A 21319-nucleotide genomic window follows, 5' to 3' on the forward strand; every position below is an offset into this window, starting at 1 on the left:
AGCAAACAGGGAACGGCCAGCGATGATGATACAAAAATAGGGCCCGCCAATTTGATGTCACCAATGCAAATAGTCGCCCGAATCTGGCCGATGATCCCCAGGGATCCCCCATTCGCCGCATTAAATGGCACGTCTACTGGCAGAAGGGGTCTACTTTGAACGGGAAGAATGTTATAAATAAGGTCCGAGATGATGGTGGCCGACGCACCCGTGTCAACAAGCACCCGGACCTCAACCCCGTCAATGAACCCCGTTACCACGGACGACCCGGCCGACGCAGCCACGATCCTGTGGGCCAATTCGGACCACTCGACTGCTTGCGGGCCGCGTACGGACCCCCCTCGCCGAATTGAACCCCCGGCACCCAGCCGCGAACCCCCCACCGCGAAGCGGCGACCCGAATGTGCCGTGTTTGTGGACCGAACGTGTGAGGTGCCGCGACTTGCCGGGTTTTGTTGGGATGACTTGTGGCCCTGGTCGTCGTCCCGACGTGGTCCTGTGGCGCGCTGACGCGGGGCCCGGCACCCGGCTGCGACGTGACCCCGAAGGCCGCAGTTGTAGCAGACGACGGACGTCGTAGGTTTCGGTTGCTCCAGCTTGCGGGGCGAACGTGTGGGCGAACGACCTCCCGTTCTCCACTCCCCCGGACGCGATGCAGCGAAGGCCTGCAACTGCACCGCAGCTGGCTGAGGTTCGGCGATCGTGGCTGCCAGTACCGCGTTCCCCGCCAAATTGCAGACGACCCCCGGCCTGCGTTTGAGGACCTCGTACGCGTGAATGCTCGTGGCGATCGCCAGGGAGCAGATATCCATCTCGTCCGCCACATTGATGGGGACCCCCAACTCGTGGGCCAACACCAGCAGCTGCTCCGTCACCATGGCGTCCTTCCCCTCCTTATCCATGCGGGGAAAAGCTGCGTCCGCCAAGGCGAGTAGTGCCGTGCGGTAGGCTAGCGTCGTTTCCCCAGCCACCTTCCGCCGATCGTAGAACTGGTGGCGACACGTGGAGGGCGGCCCGAACACCTTCGCCATCAGGTGTAGTGCGGCCTGGAGCGTAGAGCGGGACGACCTTGCAGCAGATGTGAAGGCTGCAAGCGCGTCGTCGTCAAGCATCGCTGGCAACGCACGCAGGGCAGTGGTGTCGGACCACCCCGACATCTCCTGATGAGCGAGGAACCTTCGTTGGAAGGCTCCCCAGTCGCCCCCATCCGCCTTGAACGCCGACAGCGCGGGCAATCTTTGCTGGAGGACCCGATCGTCGTCGACGTCGGAGAGATTTTCCCGCGCTCCGCTGTAGTTGTCTAAAATGTCGGCTCGGTTGTCAGGCGCAAAATGGAGAGCTCCGGCGCGCGCTGATGACGTGGGCTGCGCTGCGCGGAGGTGTCCGGCCACGTGGCGTCCGTGTTTCCCGCCAATCAATGGCGGCCCCTCAAAAACGGCGGGAACTTCCAGACTTTTGGCGCGAAGCGCCTTTTGGCGGGATCCCGCCAGCCTCGCTCCTTCCTCCAACCCCGCAGCCGTTTTCCCGCCCGCTGGAACGGAGATCTCGGCCAAGATTTCAGCAGCGGCGAGCAGCAACTCCGCCAACCGGGAGTGTGCATCTTGGAGGCTGGTGTCGGAGGCAAGCAGAGCGTCGGCCATCACCGCGAGGTGCTGCATCGGCGGCCACTCCTCGTCCTCTCCTCCCGAGGTTGGTGTCCCCGGTACGCCGTCGTCGTCCCGACCTCGCTCGTGGGTACGGGTAGTCTTCCTTGTGTCCATACTTCTTGAAGACAGGTTCACTTCTGACGCCAGTTGTAATGTAGTAACTCGGCGGGAGACGACTTCACGGGTAACACACTCTTTATTTTATCAAACTTGGTTACAGGTGACTAACACCTACTTTGTATCTTGGGTGACAAACACCCACTTAGCTACTTGGCGACTAACGCCCACTGAGCTACTCGGATGACCAACATCCACTTAGTACTCGGGTGACAAACACCCACTTAGCTACTTGGCGACTAACGCCCACTGAGCTACTCGGATGACCAACATCCTCTTAGCTACTCGGCGACTAACGCCACTGAGCTACTCGGATGACCAACATCCACTTAGTACTCGGGTGACAAACACCCACTTAGCTACTTGGCGACTAACGCCCACTGAGCTACTCGGATGACCAACATCCACTTAGCTACTCGGATGACCAACATCCACTTAGTACTCGGGTGACAAACACCCACTTAGCTACTTGGCGACTAACGCCCACTGAGCTACTCGGATGACCAACATCCTCTTAGCTACTCGGCGACTAACGCCACTGAGCTACTCGGATGACCAACATCCACTTAGTACTCGGGTGACAAACACCCACTTAGCTACTTGGCGACTAACGCCCACTGAGCTACTCGGATGACCAACATCCACTTAGCTACTCGGCGACTAACGCCACTGAGCTACTCTGATGACCAACATCCACTTAGCTACTCGGATGACCAACATCCACTTAGCTACTCGGCGACTAACGCCACTGAGCTACTCGGATGCACTAGGTCTTCAGCTCCGTCTTCGGGTCTTCAACTGGGTAACTCTCCCCGAGTGCTCTCGCGCGTCCCCCTTTATACCCCACCTGCTGACGTCGCTGCGAGCACCCACTTATTCGACCAATCGCCGGGCGCTGGCTACGATCCTCTTTTCCCACATCTCATCGTGCCTCACCACTCACTCCGCGCCGCCCCGTCATCTCTCACTCCCGGCGCGCGCGTCCACACCACGCCCACAACGCGTGCCCAACCCCGCACCCCGCGCCGCCCCGTGATCCATCACTGTCACAGTCGGCGCACGTCAATACCACCACTACACTACCATCGCTAATTAAACAGGAATGGGTTTACTTAGCGATGGCCAGCTCACGTTGTGTATTTAGTGTTGGGGTGGGTGGTGGGGTGTGTGTGTGTGTGTGTACAGGACGCCTACATAACGTGATGTCCTTGTGTTGACTGCTGTTCGTTCTTCGCCGTCAACATCGTTACGTGTTAACAAAAATAACAACCGTAAAACTGAAAAGTTGTTCAACTCATTACGCGCCTTGCCGGAGAATCTTGGCTAACAGAATGAAATTCAAATTAGGAATAAACAAGCCAAGAGTTCATCGTTCAGCAGCGAATGAAATCGATTTTACTCCACACGAGATGCCGTTGCAAGTGGCGTCGGTCTTATAAGGGTCCGTCCATAAATGACGTCACGCGATTTTGAAGATTTTTTGACCCCCCCCTCCCCCAATCGTCACACGGCGTCACAAAAGTCAGACCCCCCCTCAAATATGACGTCACAAAGCTCTGCCCCTCCCCCCCCCAAAAACATGCTTCAAATCGCTTTAAACTATTGTCATTGTAGTGCGTATTTAAAGTGGCGCTGCACTCTGATGTTGTAGGAGAAAACATTTTTAAAAAGTCTATTTAATTAAGCAGAACGTGTTGTATATATTTATTTAAAGTTGCGCATTTTTACGTGACGTCACATTTCTCAACCACCCCCCCCCCCCCACCTCGTCACACATCGTCACAGATGATGATAGCTCATTGAAAGTGGCTTGCCACGTGCAAATGTACGGCGGTCAAATATTCTCAAGCGAATGATTCTAAATGTGGAGAGGGGAAATAATCCACGGGGAGAGAGGCACGCAGACTCCAAATATACAGCAGCAGGCGTCAACAGGGTCGGGACCGAATACCCCACGACCTCCTGTAGACCGGGCGAGGTAGTTAACATCTCCTAGCCAACGTGATGATGATAGTGGTGGTGGTGGAACCCACGACCCCCTGTATACCGGGCGAGGTAGTTAACATCTCCTAGCCAACGTGATGATGATGGTGGTGGTAGAACCCACGACCCCCTGTATACCGGGCGAGGTAGTTAACATCTCCTAGCCACAGTGATGATAGTGGTGGTGGTGGAACCCACAACCTCCTGTATACCGGGCGAGGTAGTTAACATCTCCTAGCCACAGTGATGATGATAGTGGTGGTGGTGGAACCCACAACCTACTGTATACCGGGCGAGGTAGTTAACATCTCCTAGCCACAGTGATGATGATAGTGGTGGTGGTGGAACCCACGACCCCCTGTATACCGGGCGAGGTAGTTAACATCTCCTAGCCACAGTGATGATGATAGTGGTGGTGGTGGAACCCACGACCCCCTGTATACCGGGCGAGGTAGTTAACATCTCCTAGCCACAGTGATGATGATAGTGGTGGTGGTGGAACCTACAACCTACTGTATACCGGGCGAGGTAGTTAACATCTCCTAGCCACAGTGATGATGGTGGTGGTGGTGGAACCCACGACCCCCTGTATACCGGGCGAGGTAGTTAACATCTCCTAGCCACAGTGATGATGATAGTGGTGGTGGTGGAACCCACAACCTCCTGTATACCGGGCGAGGTAGTTAACATCTCCTAGCCACAGTGATGATGATAGTGGTGGTGGTGGAACCCACAACCTACTGTATACCGGGCGAGGTAGTTAACATCTCCTAGCCACAGTGATGATGGTGGTGGTGGTGGAACCCACGACCCCCTGTATACCGGGCGAGGTAGTTAACATCTCCTAGCCACAGTGATGATGATAGTGGTGGTGGTGGAACCCACGACCCCCTGTATACCGGGCGAGGTAGTTAACATCTCCTAGCCACAGTGATGATGATGGTGGTGGTGGTGGAACCCACGACCCCCTGTATACCGGGCGAGGTAGTTAACATCTCCTAGCCAACGTGATGATGATAGTGGTGGTGGTGGAACCCACGACCCCCTGTATACCGGGCGAGGTAGTTAACATCTCCTAGCCACAGTGATGATGATAGTGGTGGTGGTGGAACCCACGACCCCCTGTATACCGGGCGAGGTAGTTAACATCTCCTAGCCACAGTGATGATGATAGTGGTGGTGGTGGAACCCACAACCTACTGTATACCGGGCGAGGTAGTTAACATCTCCTAGCCACAGTGATGATGGTGGTGGTGGTGGAACCCACGACCCCCTGTATACCGGGCGAGGTAGTTAACATCTCCTAGCCACAGTGATGATGATAGTGGTGGTGGTGGAACCCACGACCCCCTGTATACCGGGCGAGGTAGTTAACATCTCCTAGCCACAGTGATGATGATAGTGGTGGTGGTGGAACCCACGACCCCCTGTATACCGGGCGAGGTAGTTAACATCTCCTAGCCACAGTGATGATGATAGTGGTGGTGGTGGAACCCACGACCCCCTGTATACCGGGCGAGGTAGTTAACATCTCCTAGCCAACGTGATGATGATAGTGGTGGTGGTGGAACCCACGACCCCCTGTATACCGGGCGAGGTAGTTAACATCTCCTAGCCACAGTGATGATGATAGTGGTGATGGTGGAACCCACGACCTCCTGTATACCGGGCGAGGTAGTTAACATCTCCTAGCCACCGCGATGATGATGATGATTATGAGAGAGAGACAGAGACACGCAAACTCCAGATATACAGCAGGCATCAGGGTCAGGGTAGAACACACGACCTCCTGTACACCAGGCGAGGTAGTTAACATCTCCTAGCCACCATGATGATGATGAGAGAGACACAGAGACACGCAGACTCCAGATATACAGCAGACATCAGGGTCAGGGTAGAACCCACGACCTCCTGTATACCAGACAACTTAGTTAACATCTCGCCATTAGCGATACAAAAACGAATATAGTTGTAATTATATATATATAAATAATATTTATGTTTTGCGTAATCAGCCCATGCGTCTTTTCTGACTGACGTTTTAAAGCAGACGTTCAGCAAACACGCGCTTTGGTGGAGGAAAGCAGACCAGACCCGTTCCTGATCTCACTCACTCGCACACTCACTCACTCACTCACACGCTCACTCACACACTCACTCACACACTCACACACTCACTCACTCACACACTCACACACTCACACACTCACTCACTCACACACTCACTCACTCACACACTCACTCACACACTCACTCACTCACACACTCACTCACTCACACACTCACTCACTCACACACTCACTCACACACTCACTCACTCGCACACTCACTCACACACTCACTCACTCACTCACACACTCACTCACACACTCACTCACACACTCACTCACTCACACACTCACACACTCACTCACTCACTCACACACTCACTCACACACTCACACACTCACACACTCACTCACACACTCACACAGTCACTCACACACTCACACACTCACTCACACACTCATTCACTTACACACTCACTCGCTCACACGCTCACTCACCCACACACTCACTCACTCACACACTCACTCACTCACGCACCCACACACTCACTCACACACTCACTCACACACTCACTCACACACTCACTCACACACTCACTCACTCGCTCACTCACTCACACACTCACACACTCACTCACACACTCATTCACTCACACACTCACTCACACACTCACACACTCACACACTCACTCACTCGCACACTCACACACTCACCCACACACTCACTCACACACTCACTCACACACTCACTCACTCACACACTCACTCACTCACTCACACACTCACACACTCACTCACTCACACACTCACTCACTCACACACTCACTCACACACTCACTCACTCACACACTCACTCACACACTCACTCACACACTCACTCACTCACACACTCACTCACTCACACACTCATTCACTCACACACTCACTCGCTCACACGCTCACTCACACACTCACACACTAACTCACACACTCACACACTCACTCACACACTCACTCACTCACTCGCACACTCGCACACTCACTCACTCACACACTCACTCACACACTCACTCACACACTCACACACTCACCCCGCACGCTCGCACGCTCACACGCTCACTCACTCGCACACTCACACACTCACTCACTCACACACTCACTCACTCACACACTCACACACTCGCACGCTCACACACTCACTCACTCACACACTCGCACACTCGCACACTCACACGCTCACACACTCACTCACACACTCACTCACTCACTCGCACACTCGCACACTCACACACTCACACACTCACTCACACACTCATACACTCGCACACTCACACGCTCACACACTCACTCACACGCTCACACGCTCACACACTCACACACACACTCACACACTCGCTCACTCACACGCTCACACACTCACACCCTCACTCACACACTCACACACTCACTCACACACTCACTCACTCACACACTCACACACTCGCACTCTCACACACTCGCACACTCACACATTCACACACTCACACACTCACTCACTCACTCGCACACTCGCACACTCACTCACACACTCACACACTCACTCACTCACACACTCACTCACACACTCACTCACTCACACACTCACTCACTCACACACTCACACGCTCACACACTCACACGCTCACACACTCACTCACTCACACACTCACTCACACACTCACACACTCACTCACACACTCACTCACTCACACACTCACACACTCGCACTCTCACACACTCGCACACTCACACATTCACACACTCACTCACTCACTCGCACACTCACTCACACACTCACACACTCACTCACTCACACACTCACTCACACACTCACTCACTCACACACTCACTCACTCACACACTCACACGCTCACACACTCACACGCTCACACACTCACTCACTCACACACTCACACACACACTCACTCACACACTCGCCACTGCTGTTAGCCGTGTCCCACCGCTCGCGTGATCGTTTCCAAAGGCGTCCTTTCAAATGTTTTGGCGTGTGCGGGGAAAAAACAACAACAACAAAACAACCGTTCTTGCGCGAATGAACACAGCTTCAACACGTGACATCGGACAACTACGACGCAATTTTAGCAGGCAACGAGTGAAAAACCCTAAACTGTTGAATACGCACACAAACTAGGAGTCATTTCTCATGGGATATTTTCCCAGGCTTCCCCCAATTTCAAACACCCCACCCCCCCCTCCTCCCTCCCCCACCCTTAAAAAGACATCAGCATCGTGAGCAGGCGGCTATGAGATGTTAACTACCTCGCCCGGTATACAGGAGGTCGTGGGTTCTACCACCACCACCACCATCATCATCATGTTGGCTATGAGATGTTAACTACCTCGCCCGGTATACAGGAGGTCGTGGGTTCTACCACCACCACCATCATCATCATCATGTTGGCTATGAGATGTTAACTACCTCGCCCGGTATACAGGAGGTCGTGGGTTCTACCACCACCACCATCATCATCATCATGTTGGCTATGAGATGTTAACTACCTCGCCCGGTATACAGGAGGTCGTGGGTTCTACCACCACCACCATCATCATCATCATGTTGGCTATGAGATGTTAACTACCTCGCCCGGTATACAGGAGGTCGTGGGTTCTACCACCACCACCATCATCATCATCATGTTGGCTATGAGATGTTAACTACCTCGCATGGTATGCAGGAGGTCGTGGGTTCTACCCTGACCCTGATGCCTGCTGTATATCTGGAGTCTGCGTGTCTCTGTCTCGCTCTCATCATCATCACGGTGGCTTGGAGATGTTAACTACCTCGCCTGGTAGACAGGAGGTCTTGGGTTCTACCCTGACCCTGATGCCTGCTGTATGTCTGGAGTCTGCGTGTCTCTGTCTCTCTCTCTCATCATCACAATCGCGGTGGCTTGGAGATGTTAACTACCTCGCCTGGTATGCAGAAGGTCGTGGATTCGATCCCGACCCTGTTGATGCCTGCTCGATATTTGGAGTCTGTGTGCCTCTCTCTCTCTCCGTGGTCGCGTGGATTTTTCTCCGGTTGCTTCGGATTTCCCCCTCGAAGTTTAGAAATAACTTCTCAATATTGATGTAAAGCTTTCGTGACTGCAGGGATTCATCTTCTTGGTCCTTTCGGTAAAGTCACGTAGAAGGGAAATAATAAAATAATGAAAATATAAAACAATAAAAAAAATGTTATTTGAATTATTTTTTATTTTATTAATACAATAAAAAAAAATGTCGTGACTGTAGGGATTCTTATTGTTGGTTCTTTCGGTAAAGTCACGTAGAAGGGAAATAATAAAGTAATGGAAATATCAAACAATACATTTTTATTTTATTAATGCAATAAAAAAATTCGTATTTCCCTTCTTACGTGACTTTACCGAAAGAACCAAGAATATAACGTCTCAATAGTTCGGAGTTAGTTGGCTGCTTTAAATTTCCACACAATGATAATGTTGATGATAAGCCACTTCGTCGGGCTATCATTCGTGGCCAGGTCACTTCTGAAAAAGAGCAATAGCTCAGAAAGCCTTGGCTCGGTTTGGTGAAATAAAAATAAAAAAAACTGTTAATGTAAATTAGTTCGTTACTTTTTTTTGTCTTCGTGGTTCTTTCGGTAAAGTCACGTAGAATGGAAATAATAAAATAATAAAAATAAAACATTATAAATAAAACGTAATAAAATACTTTATTAAATTTAAAACAATAAAAAAAAATGTTATTTGAATTTTTTCTAATTTTATTAATACAGTAAAACATTTTTTTTCTTCGTGACTGCAGGGATTCATCTTTATTATGTTTTATGTTTTATTTTTATTATTGTATTACTTCCCTTCTACGTGACTTTACCGAAAGAACCAAGAACATGAATCCCTGCAGTCACGAAAGCTTTAAATCGAAAAATAAAAATATTATTTTATTGAATGATTTTATTCTATTATTTTATTAAATTATTTTATTATTGCACGACATCATTCTAGAGCAATATTTAATTATTTAGTTGTTTCATTTCATTGCTTTGCGTTATTTTATTATATTATTATATTATTTTATTATGTTTTATTTTTGTTATTTTATTATTTCCATTCTACGTGACTTTACCGAAAGAACCAAGAAGACGAATCCCTGCAGTCACGAAAGAAGCTTTAAATCGATACTTCTTTTTTGCATCTGGAAAGATTAGCTGGCGAAATTTATTGACGTATTTACGCGTGCCAAAGCAGTCCCTCTTGAAGGTCATTTTCCAGAGGTCAGGACTTTAAGATTATCGTTTAGCCCACGCAAAGGCACAATCATTATTGCTGGTTAATGTTTCAACCGAGGGTCACATTGCTCATTAACTGTTTCTGGGGTTCAACATTCGCTGATGGGTCCGCACGGAGCGTTCCATTAATAGATGCCAGACTAATGCCTCGTGCACCTCTTAACGAGGCAACGATAATATTGTTGGTTCTTTCGGTAAAGTCACGTAGAATGGAAATAATAAAATAATAAAAATAAAACATAATAAAATTATTCTAACGTGACTTTACCGAAAGAACCAAGAAGATGAATCCCTGCAGTCACGAAGAAAAAAAATGTTTTACTGTATTAATGAAATAAGAAATAATTCAAATAACATTGTTTTTTATTGTTTTACATTTTCATTATTTTATTATTTCCCTTCTACGTGACTTTACCGAAAGAACCAAGAAGATGAATCCCTGCAGTCACGAAGAAAAAAAATGTTTTACTGTATTAATAAAATAAGAAAAAATTCAAATAACATTTTTTTTAATTGTTTTAAATTTTCATTATTTCATTATTTCCCTTCTACGTGACTTTACCGAAAGAACCAATAAGATGAATCCCTGCAGTCACGAAAGGTTTACATCGAAATGGCTCAATATCTTACGTAGTTGGGTTACAGAAGATGCATTGCAGTTGTATTTGAGATCGCCGTTGGAGATGTGTACAATTTTCGAGATAGAACCTTAGTTTGTCCGCTGTCATTCATCATCGCTGTGCAAGCGACGGAGCGAATGGGCAATGTCGGGCAAACGCGGATGGCATACGTTGGTCCAACATTCCATGTTTACTAGAGGTCACATGTTTACTAGGGGTCACGAAGCAACCGGGTTAAAATGCGAGGTTCACCGCTAGACATGGGGACAGTGTTTCGCGTTTTGCGGGGAATGTCCCCTATACATTTGGATTGATCGGATTGATTCGAGCCATGAATATGAATACTTTTTTAAATCCTTTATATTAAGTTCGCTTGCTTGCTTGCTTGCGCGCTTACGACCGTGCAAATCTTTCGGTCGTTTTTTAACCCACTTCCCGTGATCCGATCGAGCTGACGTTTTGCACACAGACTCGTTGTGCGTGACAATCTATTTTCGTGACAATTTTTTCTCCAAAATGTTACACTTTTGAGGGAAAAATTTTTAATATTTAATTACCAATTGCTTAATGGTGGCAGGCAATCATCTGACCCATAGGTGGCAGCCATCTCAAGCCAGAGGACGAGAGGACTCTAGCCGCCACGCATATAAAGGATTTATAGTGAAAAACTTTGTTTTTACGGGTTAATTTTTTTCTTGGCGATCTGTAAAAGTGGATTTTGTCATTTGACGCTGATCCGAAAGCCATGACGTCACAAGGATTGGCAACACTTTAATGACGTAATTTCTCTACTATCCACCCGTGATGTGACGTCACAATTGTTGTCGTGTTGACATGAACGCGTGTTCAATGAGCGATAAAAGAGGAATTGTCCTTAAAAGTTCGGAAAGCTAAAATATGAATACACGTTTCTTGAAAATTTATTTTGCCGTGACATTTTTAGTGGGGTATCTGTAAATGATTCGCCCCGCACATTCAAAAACATCACACACACACAGAGAGAGAGAGCGTTCTCAACACACACAAAAAAACACATTTCAGCGAAGCATTGAATTGGAAAAAGAGGGAAAGCATTTATTGCTTTAAAATTGCTGGCTTTCCACGTCAAAATTGATGTGTCTCCCAATTCTTTTTGACTGCAATGTCTTATTTGGAATTTTCCTGTCAAACGAGTTTTGACAAAGTGGTTTAAATGAAAATGCAATTCAAGAAAGACCCCCCCCTCCCCCGCGCAGAATACAGTCACTCTTTCAGCAGCACACCTTGGAGACCACAGCGAGCTTTGTCCTGTTCGAGCACACGTGTGACGAGCCAGCCCCAAGATAAGGAAGCGACCCTGCAAATTCTAGATTTGAAGCTTTCGTGACTGCAAGGATTCATACTGTTAGTTCTTTCGGTAAAGTCACGTGGGTAAAAAATTTAATCAAAATTAATTAAAATAAAAAAATCACGACGTTTCGGAGGCAACACAAGCTTCCGTCTTCAGGTGAAACTGTCACAGCAAAATATCTGTATCACTTGCTATAGATTTTTTGCTGTGACAGTTCCACCTGAAAACGGAAGCTTGTGTTGCCTCCGAAACGTCGTGATTTTATTAAATTAATTTTAAGTTCATTTTTTACCTACGTGACTTTACCGAAAGACCCTGCAAATGCCTTTGTTCCAGGCACTGCTGGCAGAAGAAGCCTCACATTGAGACATTGAGATATTTCAAGGGATGGGGGGAGGGCATTTTGTCCTTCGCTTACACATTGGGCCGAACTGTTTAAACTAAACAATTTGTACCATTGGAACCTCATTTGGCAGTAAAAAATATGATAATTGGATTTTTTACCCTTCTATCTGGCAACAAAACTGACACCTTTTTTTTACAAGGAGTCATGTTTGCATAGACCACAATACCTGCAGTCATAATGCAAACAAAAAACATAACTCTGATAATGTATACACTGTCCTTGAAGTTGATTGGTCCACACCCGAGACAGCTTTCCATAGAGCCTAGTCTCACATGGGTTGGACCAGATGACGCCTTGTAAAAAAGGTGTAATTTTTGTTGCCAGATAAAAGGGCAAAACATCTATTGTATTTTTTACTGGCAAATGAGGTTCCATACTCTGATGGTGCATTGTCTTTGAGTTGTGCGCCTTTTGGCGTCATCTGGTCCAACACCATGTGAGACTAGGCTCTAAGAAAAGCTGTCTCGGGTGTGGACCAATCAATTTCAAGAACAGTGCATACATTATCAGAGTTGTGTTTTTTGTTTGCATTATGACCGCAGGTATTGTGGTCTATGCAAACATGACTCCTTGTAAAAAAAGGTGTCAGTTTTGTTGCCAGATAGAAGGGTTAAAAAACTAATATCATAAACAATTTGTATTTTAATTTTTTCAGAAGCCACCTGGCTATCAGGAACGATGGCTCAGCGGAAGTGGCTCATCAACTTCATCTTGTGGACATGTATAGCAGCCGGATATCCTAAACGCGTGGCGTTCATCTTAAATGTGGTGGTGGTGGGGGGCGGGGGAAGAACTCAAAGATTAATCCACGCGACCACGGCGAGAAAATGCAAACTCTAAATATACAGCAAGCGTCAGGGGCGGTGATAGAAACCACAACCTCCTGTGTACCAGGCGAGGTAGTTAACATCTTTGCCACCTTCGATTTAAAGCTTTCGTGACTGCAGCAGGGATTCATCTTCTTGGTTCTTTCGGTAAAGTCACGTAGAATGGAAGTAATAAAATAATAAAAATAAAACATAATAAAATACAATTCTCACGACGTTTCGGCTGCTTGCGTTGTGGCCGAAACGTCGTGAGAATTGTATTTTATTATGTTTTATTTTTATTATTTCATTACTTCCCTTCTACGTGACTTTACCGAAAGAACCAAGAAGATCTTTGCCACCTGTTGTTGGAAGAGGAGGAGAGGACCCACGATTTACCCCACCCATTTATACTTCTGGCTGGACCGAGTTGGACGGGATTTGAGAAACTTGCAACGTCGTTTGAATCGCATGACCTCTGGACTTGCAAGTCAATAGCGCTGATCCGTTAAACCACGGTGACACCCCAAGCGTTAATTAATGATGAGAGAGATTTAAAAAGAAAAAAAAATAACGCTTAACACTGTACTCTTTGGTTCTTTAGGTAAAGTCACGTAGGCGAAAATAAAATTTAAAAAAATTAACCCGTAAAAACAAAGTTTTTCACTATAAATCCTCTATATGCGTGGCATCGGTTTTATTTTATTATTCATTTCTGTTTTTCTTGAGTAAGAGTTTCATTTTTATCACATTGGAATTTTAAACTAAATATGAAAAAAAAAAATTCCTAAAAAGTGGAAAAAAAATTTAAAAAATGTTCACGAAAATAAATTGTCACGTACAACGAGTCTGTGTGCAAAATGTCAGCTCGATTGGATCACGGGAAGTGGGTTAAAAAACGACCGAAAGATTTGCACGGTCGTAAGCGCGCAGGCAAGCAAGCAAGTGAACTTAATATAAAGGATTTAATAAAAAAATAACGCTGAACATTGGTTTCTGCAACATCAATAAAACACTTCGGCAATGTCACTACATCAGAATCAGAATATTAATTCATCCCGGAGGAATGCGATGAGCCTACAAATCTCTTTTTCACAGATACGTCCAGTATAGGCAGGTCAGAACGGTGCAACAAAAACCAAAACCAAAATAAGACATTAGAGCAAAGTATAGTAAAGCTAAACAAACCACTTTAAAATATACAAATGAACGATTTCGCGTGTCTAACCAGGTAAGGCCCTGCTGAGCTATGAGCTTCCGTTTCAAAAGCGACCTGGCCACAAATGACATCTCAACGAAATGTCTCATCATCGATTTAAAGCTTTCGTGACTGCAGGGATTCATCTTCTTGGTTCTTTCGGTAAAGTCGCGTAGAAGGGAAATACTAAAATAATGAAAATAAAACATAATAAAATAATTCTCACGACGTTTCGGCTATAACGCAAGCAGCCGTCTTCAGGTGAAGAATGAAACACTGCCACGCTTGGAGCTTATATATAAGCTGGGTTGGAGGTGGAAGAAGAACGCCTTGACAAAATAATTTGCATATCAAGAGGAATTTTGCATATTTATGGGAAATGCGTAGGAGGTGGGCGGGGGGGGGTTTCAAAGTCATATTATGCCTATGCATTATGCAGGATTAGCAGCATCAAAGGGAGGGGGTAGGGGGTGGCATTAACAAAGGGATGGAATGTTAATTGTATGTAGAAGCAACGAAACATGTGAATGGGAGAGCGGTGACAGGAGACCCGCATTGACATGTTTCGTTGCTTGTGTTTCATTCTTCACCTGAAGACGGCTGCTTGCGTTGTAGCCGAAACGTCGTGAGAATTATGTTATTATGTTTTATTTTTATTATTTTATTATTTCCCTTCTACGTGACTTTACCGAAAGAACCAAGAAGATGTCTCATCATCGTCATCATCACGTGGAAATTTATATCGGCAAGAGGAATCGTGGTGGGATCAAGTGTGGCTACTCCAACCTATTCCAAGACGTCTTGGCCTCGTGTGAATTAGGAGGCCGAGAATCTCTTCGAGAGTGGCCTCTCTGATAATTGTTTTTAAATCCTTTATATTAAGTCCGCTTGCTTGCTTGCTTGCGTGCTTGCGTGCTTGTTTGCTTGCTTGCTTACGACCGTGCACATCTTTCGGTCGTTTTTTAACCCACTTCCCGTGATCCAATCGAGCTGACATTTTCCACACAGACTCGTTGTGCGTGACAATTAATATTCGTGAAATTTTTTTTCCAAAATTTTACACTGTTTAGGGAATTTTTATTTTTATTACCAATTGCTTAATGCTGGCAGACAATCATCTGACCCATAGGTGGCAGCCATCTCAAGCCAGAGGACGAGAGGACTCTAGCCGCCACGCATATAAAGGATTTATAGTGAAAAACTTTGTTTTTACGGGTTAATTTTTTTACCCTTTTATCTGGCAACAAAACTGACACATTTTTTTTAACAAGGAGTCATGTTTGCATTGACCACAATACCTGCGGTCGGAATGCAAACAAAACACACAACTGTGATAACACTGGTCAACAAAAAAAAAACATTTTTTTCTGGCCTGGACTTTTGCAGCTGTTCTAGACTAATTTCAGGGTGCTGATTCCAAATCTGATCTCAGATTTGCTCTATCACATCTCATTTTATGCTATTGGCATACCCCATTTTCATTGATTTTACCCTAAATTAACTGTCACTTATGATTGCAAGTTGTTGCGAGTCAGTGACTGCTTTAGTGCTAAAATAGGGTGCTGTATTTTTAGGACAGTGTGTTTATAATATCATTTTATGTAGATATCCACATTTATTTAATATTTTTCTTCTGCAATTTTAATTGAAAATGCAATATTTGATATCTCAAAAACCTGATGTGATGGACAAAAACTGATGCCAGATTTGGAATCGGCACCCCAAAATTACCTTAAACCCCTTGGAATATCTTATGCCAGAAAAAGTGTGTTGACCAGTGTAATGTATGCACTGTCCTTGAAATTGATTGGTCCACACCCGAGACAGCTTTTCTTAGAGCCCAGTCTCACATGGTGTTGGACCAGATGACATTAACATGACTGCACATACAATGTGCCTATCCTTGCTATATATACATCTATTTATTCATGAAGATAGCTTGGTAAAATTGTTGTTATCAAAAAAAAAAGGTCAACATTTATTTGTCGTAGGCCATTTTGTCTTCGTAAGGCTCTAGGACACAGTGCCGACTGTGGCCTGTTGGGTAATACTTCCCTGGTGAGTGAGTGAGTTAGTGGGTGAGTGGGTGAGTGAGTGAGTGAGTGGGTGAGTGGGTGAGTGAGTGGGTGAGTGGGTGAGTGAGTGGGTGAGTGGGTGAGTGAGTGGGTGAGTGAGTGAGTGGATGAGTGAGTGGATGAGTGAGTGGGTGAGTGAGTGGGTGAGTGAGTTAGTGGGTGAGTGGGTGAGTGGGTGAGTGAGTGGGTGAGTGAGTGGGTGAGTGAGTGAGTGGGTGAGTGAATGAGTTAGTGGGTGAGTGGGTGTGTGGGTGGGTGAGTGAGTGAGTGAGTGAGTGAGTGGGTGGGTGAGTGAGTGAGTGAGTGGGTGAGTGAGTGAGTGAGTGGGTGAGTGGGTGAGTGAGTGGGTGAGTGGGTTAGTGAGTGAGTGAGTGAGTGGGTGAGTGAGTGAGTGAGTGAGTGGGTGAGTGAGTGAGTGGGTGGGTGAGTGAGTGGGTGAGTGAGTGGGTGAGTGGGTGAGTGAGTGGGTGAGTGGGTTAGTGAGTGAGTGAGTGAGTGGGTGAGTGGGTGGGTGAGTGGGTGAGTGGGTGGGTGGGTGAGTGAGTGAGTGGGTGAGTGGGTGAGTGAGTGGGTGAGTGGGTTAGTGAGTGAGTGAGTGAGTGGGTGAGTGAGTGGGTGGGTGGGTGAGTGGGTGAGTGGGTGAGTGAGTGGGTGAGTGGGTTAGTGAGTGAGTGAGTGGGTGAGTGGGTGAGTGGGTGAGTGAGTGGGTGAGTGGGTTAGTGAGTGAGTGAGTGAGTGGGTGAGTGAGTGAGTGGGTGAGTGAGTGGGTGGGTGAGTGAGTGGGTGAGTGGGTGGGTGATTGGGTGAGTGGGTGAGTGAGTGGGTGAGTAGGTGAGTGAGTAAGTGAGTGAGTGAGTGAGTGAGTGGGTGAGTGAGTGAATGAATGAGTGAGTGAGTGAGTGAGTGGGTGGGTGAGTGAGTGAGTGGGTGAGTGGGTGAGTGAGTGAGTGGGTGGGTGAGTGGGTGAGTCAGTGGGTGAGTGAGTGGGTGAGTGAGTGAGTGGGTGGGTGGGTGAGTGGGTGAGTGGCTGGGTGGGTAAGTGAGTGGGTGAGTGAGTGGGTGAGTGGGTGAGTGAGTAAGTGAGTGAGTGAGTGAGTGGGTGAGTGAGTGAATGAATGAGTGAGTGAGTGAGTGGGTGGGTGAGTGAGTGGGTGAGTGGGTGAGTGAGTGGGTGAGTGAGTGAGTGGGTGGGTGAGTGGGTGAGTCAGTGGGTGAGTGAGTGAGTGGGTGAGTGAGTGAGTGAGTGGGTGGGTGAGTGGGTGAGTGAGTGAGTGAGTGAGTGGGTGGGTGAGTGGGTGAGTGAGTGAGTGAGTGAGTGGGTGGGTGAGTGGGTGAGTGGGTGATGCAGTGGTAATGTGCGTGCTTCACAGCAAGAAGGGTCTGGGTTGGATTGCAGAATGCGGCGCATTTCTGAGGTTGAACGTATTCCCCTTGTTCTGCAGAGCGAGTGGAGTTCGTATGATCTCCCCCTGTTCTGCAGAGTGAGAGTGAGTGAGTGGAGTTTGTATGATCTCCCCCTGTTCTGCAGAGTGAAAGTGAGTGAGTGGAGTTTGTATGATCTCCCCCTGTTCTGCAGAGTGAGAGTGAGTGAGTGGAGTTTGTATGATCTCCCACTGTTCTGCAGAGTGAGAGTGAGTGAGTGGAGTGTGTATGATCTCCCCCTGTTCTGCAGAGTGAGAGAGTGGAGTTTGTATGATCTCCCACTGTTCTACAGAGTGAGTGAGTGGAGTGTGTATGATCTCCCCCTGTTCTGCAGAGTGAGTGAGTGGAGTTTGTATGATCTCCCACTGTTCTGCAGAGTGAGAGAGTGGAGTGTGTATGATCTCCCCCTGTTCTGCAGAGTGAGAGTGAGTGAGTGGAGTTTGTATGATCTCCCACTGTTCTGCAGAGTGAGAGAGTGGAGTGTGTATGATCTCCCCCTGTTCTGCAGTGAGAGTGAGTGAGTGGAGTTTGTATGATCTCCCCCTGTTCTGCAGAGTGAGAGTGAGTGAGTGGAGTTTGTATGATCTCCCCCTGTTCTGTAGTGAGAGTGAGTGAGTGGAGTGTGTATGATCTCCCCCTGTTCTGCAGTGTGAGAGTGAGTGAGTGGAGTTTGTGTGATCTCCCCCTGTTCTGTAGAGTGAGTGAGTGGAGTTTGTATGATCTCCCCCTGTTCTACAGAGTGAGTGAGTGGAGTTTGTATGATCTCCCCCTGTTCTGCAGAGTGAGAATGAGTGAGTGGTGTTTGTGTGATCTCCCCTTGTTCTGCAGAGTGAGTGAGTGGAGTTTGTATGATCTCCCCCTGTTCTACAGAGTGAGTGAGTGGAGTTTGTATAATCTCCCCCTGTTCTGCAGAGTGAGAGTGAATGAGTGGAGTTTGTATGATCTCACCCTGTTCTACAGAGTGAGTGAGTGGAGTTTGTATGATCTCCCCCTGTTCTACAGAGTGAGTGAGTGGAGTTTGAAGGATCTCCCCCTGTTCTGCAGAGTGAGAGTGAGTGAGTGGAGTGTGTGTGATCTCCCCCTGTTCTGCAGTGTGAGAGTGAGTGAGTGGAGTTTGTGTGATCTCCCCCTGTTCTGCAGAGTGAGTGAGTGGAGTTTGTATGATCTCCCCCTGTTCTACAGAGTGAGTGAGTGGAGTTTGTATGATCTCCCCCTGTTCTGCAGAGTGAGAGTGAGTGAGTGGTGTTTGTGTGATCTCCCCCTGTTCTACAGAGTGAGTGAGTGGAGTTTGTATAATCTCCCCCTGTTCTGCAGAGTGAGTGAGTGGAGTTTGTATGATCTCACCCTGTTCTACAGAGTGAGTGAGTGGAGTTTGTATGATCTCCCCCTGTTCTGCAGAGTGGGAGTGAGTGAGTGGAGTTTGTATAATCTCCCCCTGTTCTGCAGAGTGAGAGTGAGTGAGTGGAGTTTGTATGATCTCACCCTGTTCTGCAGAGTGAGTGAGTGGAGTTTGTATGATCTCACCCTGTTCTACAGAGTGAGTGAGTGGAGTTTGTATGATCTCCCCCTGTTCTACAGAGTGAGTGGAGTTTGTGTGATCTCCCCCTGTTCTGCAGAGTGAATGTGAGTGGAGTTTGTATGATCTCCTCCTGTTCTGCAGAGTAAGAGTGAGTGAGTGGAGTTTGTATGATCTCACCCTGTTCTACAGAGTGAGTGAGTGGAGTTTGTATGATCTCCCCCTGTTCTGCAGAGTGTGAGTGGAGTTTGTGTGAACTCCCCCTGTTCTGCAGAGTGAGTGTGAGTGAGTGGAGTTTGTATGATCTCCCCCTGTTCTGCAGAGTGAGAGAGAGTGAGTGGAGTTTGTATGATCTCTTCGTGTTCTGCAGAGAGAGAGTGAGTGGAGTTTGTATGATCTCCCCCTGTTCTGCAGAGTGAGAGTGAGTAAGTGGAGTTCGTATGATCTCTCCCTGTTCTGCAGAGTGTGAGTGGAGTTTGTATGATCTCCCCCTGTTCTACAGAGTGAGAGTGAGTGGAGTTTGTATGTACTTCTGCATAGGTTTCATTTTTGCTCTCCTATTAACCCCCCCCCCCCCGTAGCTTAACATTTATAAATGAAATAAAAACCCGACAATGTAACTGGATATTGATCCAAGCAAAGATTCCCACGCTGAAACATCGCACTGCAAATTACTCAATTGATTGTTTTACACACGGCGGCAAACATCGTAATAACCTTGGCGGGAATCTCCTTAAAACGAATCAGGAGCCGCTCCTAGGTTAAACAAGCAAACATTATAATTACGAATCATAATAACTACCGGACAGCCGGCTCTCCATTATGCGCGCCAATGACAGGGAGGACGGCCGTAGAAAATTCTAAATCGCGGATGATGAAAACAATTTCACCATTTTCCGCGGAATAAGAACGATCAAGCGATCGATGATTCGCGTGCTCAGTGATAACACTTTCCTGCTTGCTCCCACACAGAAGACTTCTCCCACTGAGCGGATGATAGCAGAGCCACGCCAAACAACATCGATTAAACACCGCCCCCCCCCCGTTGTAAAGAGATGGCAACTACTGTACTGTAGAGGCGTTGGATTTCTGATAAACCGGAGCAAAATATCTGTTCGGTTTAAGCACGTGAATTGTAATAAACATTTACGAGAATAACGATGCATAACTGTTCTTTTCAGATGCTTAATTTGAGCTTGATGGCAAATCCACGAGTTATTCATTCATGTCAAAATCTCAGGTGCGCGGTTAGTCCGTAAAATCGGGTAAACTGCACGCGGATAATCGTGAGTCTACAGTACAGGCAATCCTGGGTTTTACGCGGTTTTGTCGTACCCCATTTTATAATATTCTTATTCTAGATTTGAAGCTTTCGTGACTGCAAGGATTCATATTCTTAGGTTTTTTCGGTAAAGTCACGTAGGTAAAAAATTAAAATTAATAAAAGTAAAATAAAATAAAAATCACGACGTTTCGGAGGCAACACAAGCTTCCGTCTTCAGGTGGAACCGTCACAGCCACGACCGCTGTATCAAGTAAATGAGAGATTACAAGAGCTACCACTCCGTATATATAATGGTTATAATACCGCGCGCTTTGCATTTAGACCTTTTATTGACATACGCAAGGCAAGAACACACTCCGGCTATGTCACTACATCAGAATCGGAATATTTATTGAGAGCTGGAGGAATCCGATGAGGTACAAGGCTCTGACTCTTAGTTCTTTCGGTAAAGTCACGTAGGTAAAAAATGAAATTAAAATGTATAAAAAAATAAAATCACGACGTTTCGGAGGCAACACAAGCTTCCGTCTTCAGGTGAAACTGTCACTTGATACAGATTTTTTTGCTGTGACAGTTTCACCTGAAGACGGAAGCTTG

The sequence above is a fragment of the Lampetra fluviatilis genome, chromosome 58, assembly GCF_964198595.1.
Source record: "Lampetra fluviatilis chromosome 58, kcLamFluv1.1, whole genome shotgun sequence".
NCBI classification, from domain to species: domain Eukaryota; kingdom Metazoa; phylum Chordata; class Hyperoartia; order Petromyzontiformes; family Petromyzontidae; genus Lampetra; species Lampetra fluviatilis.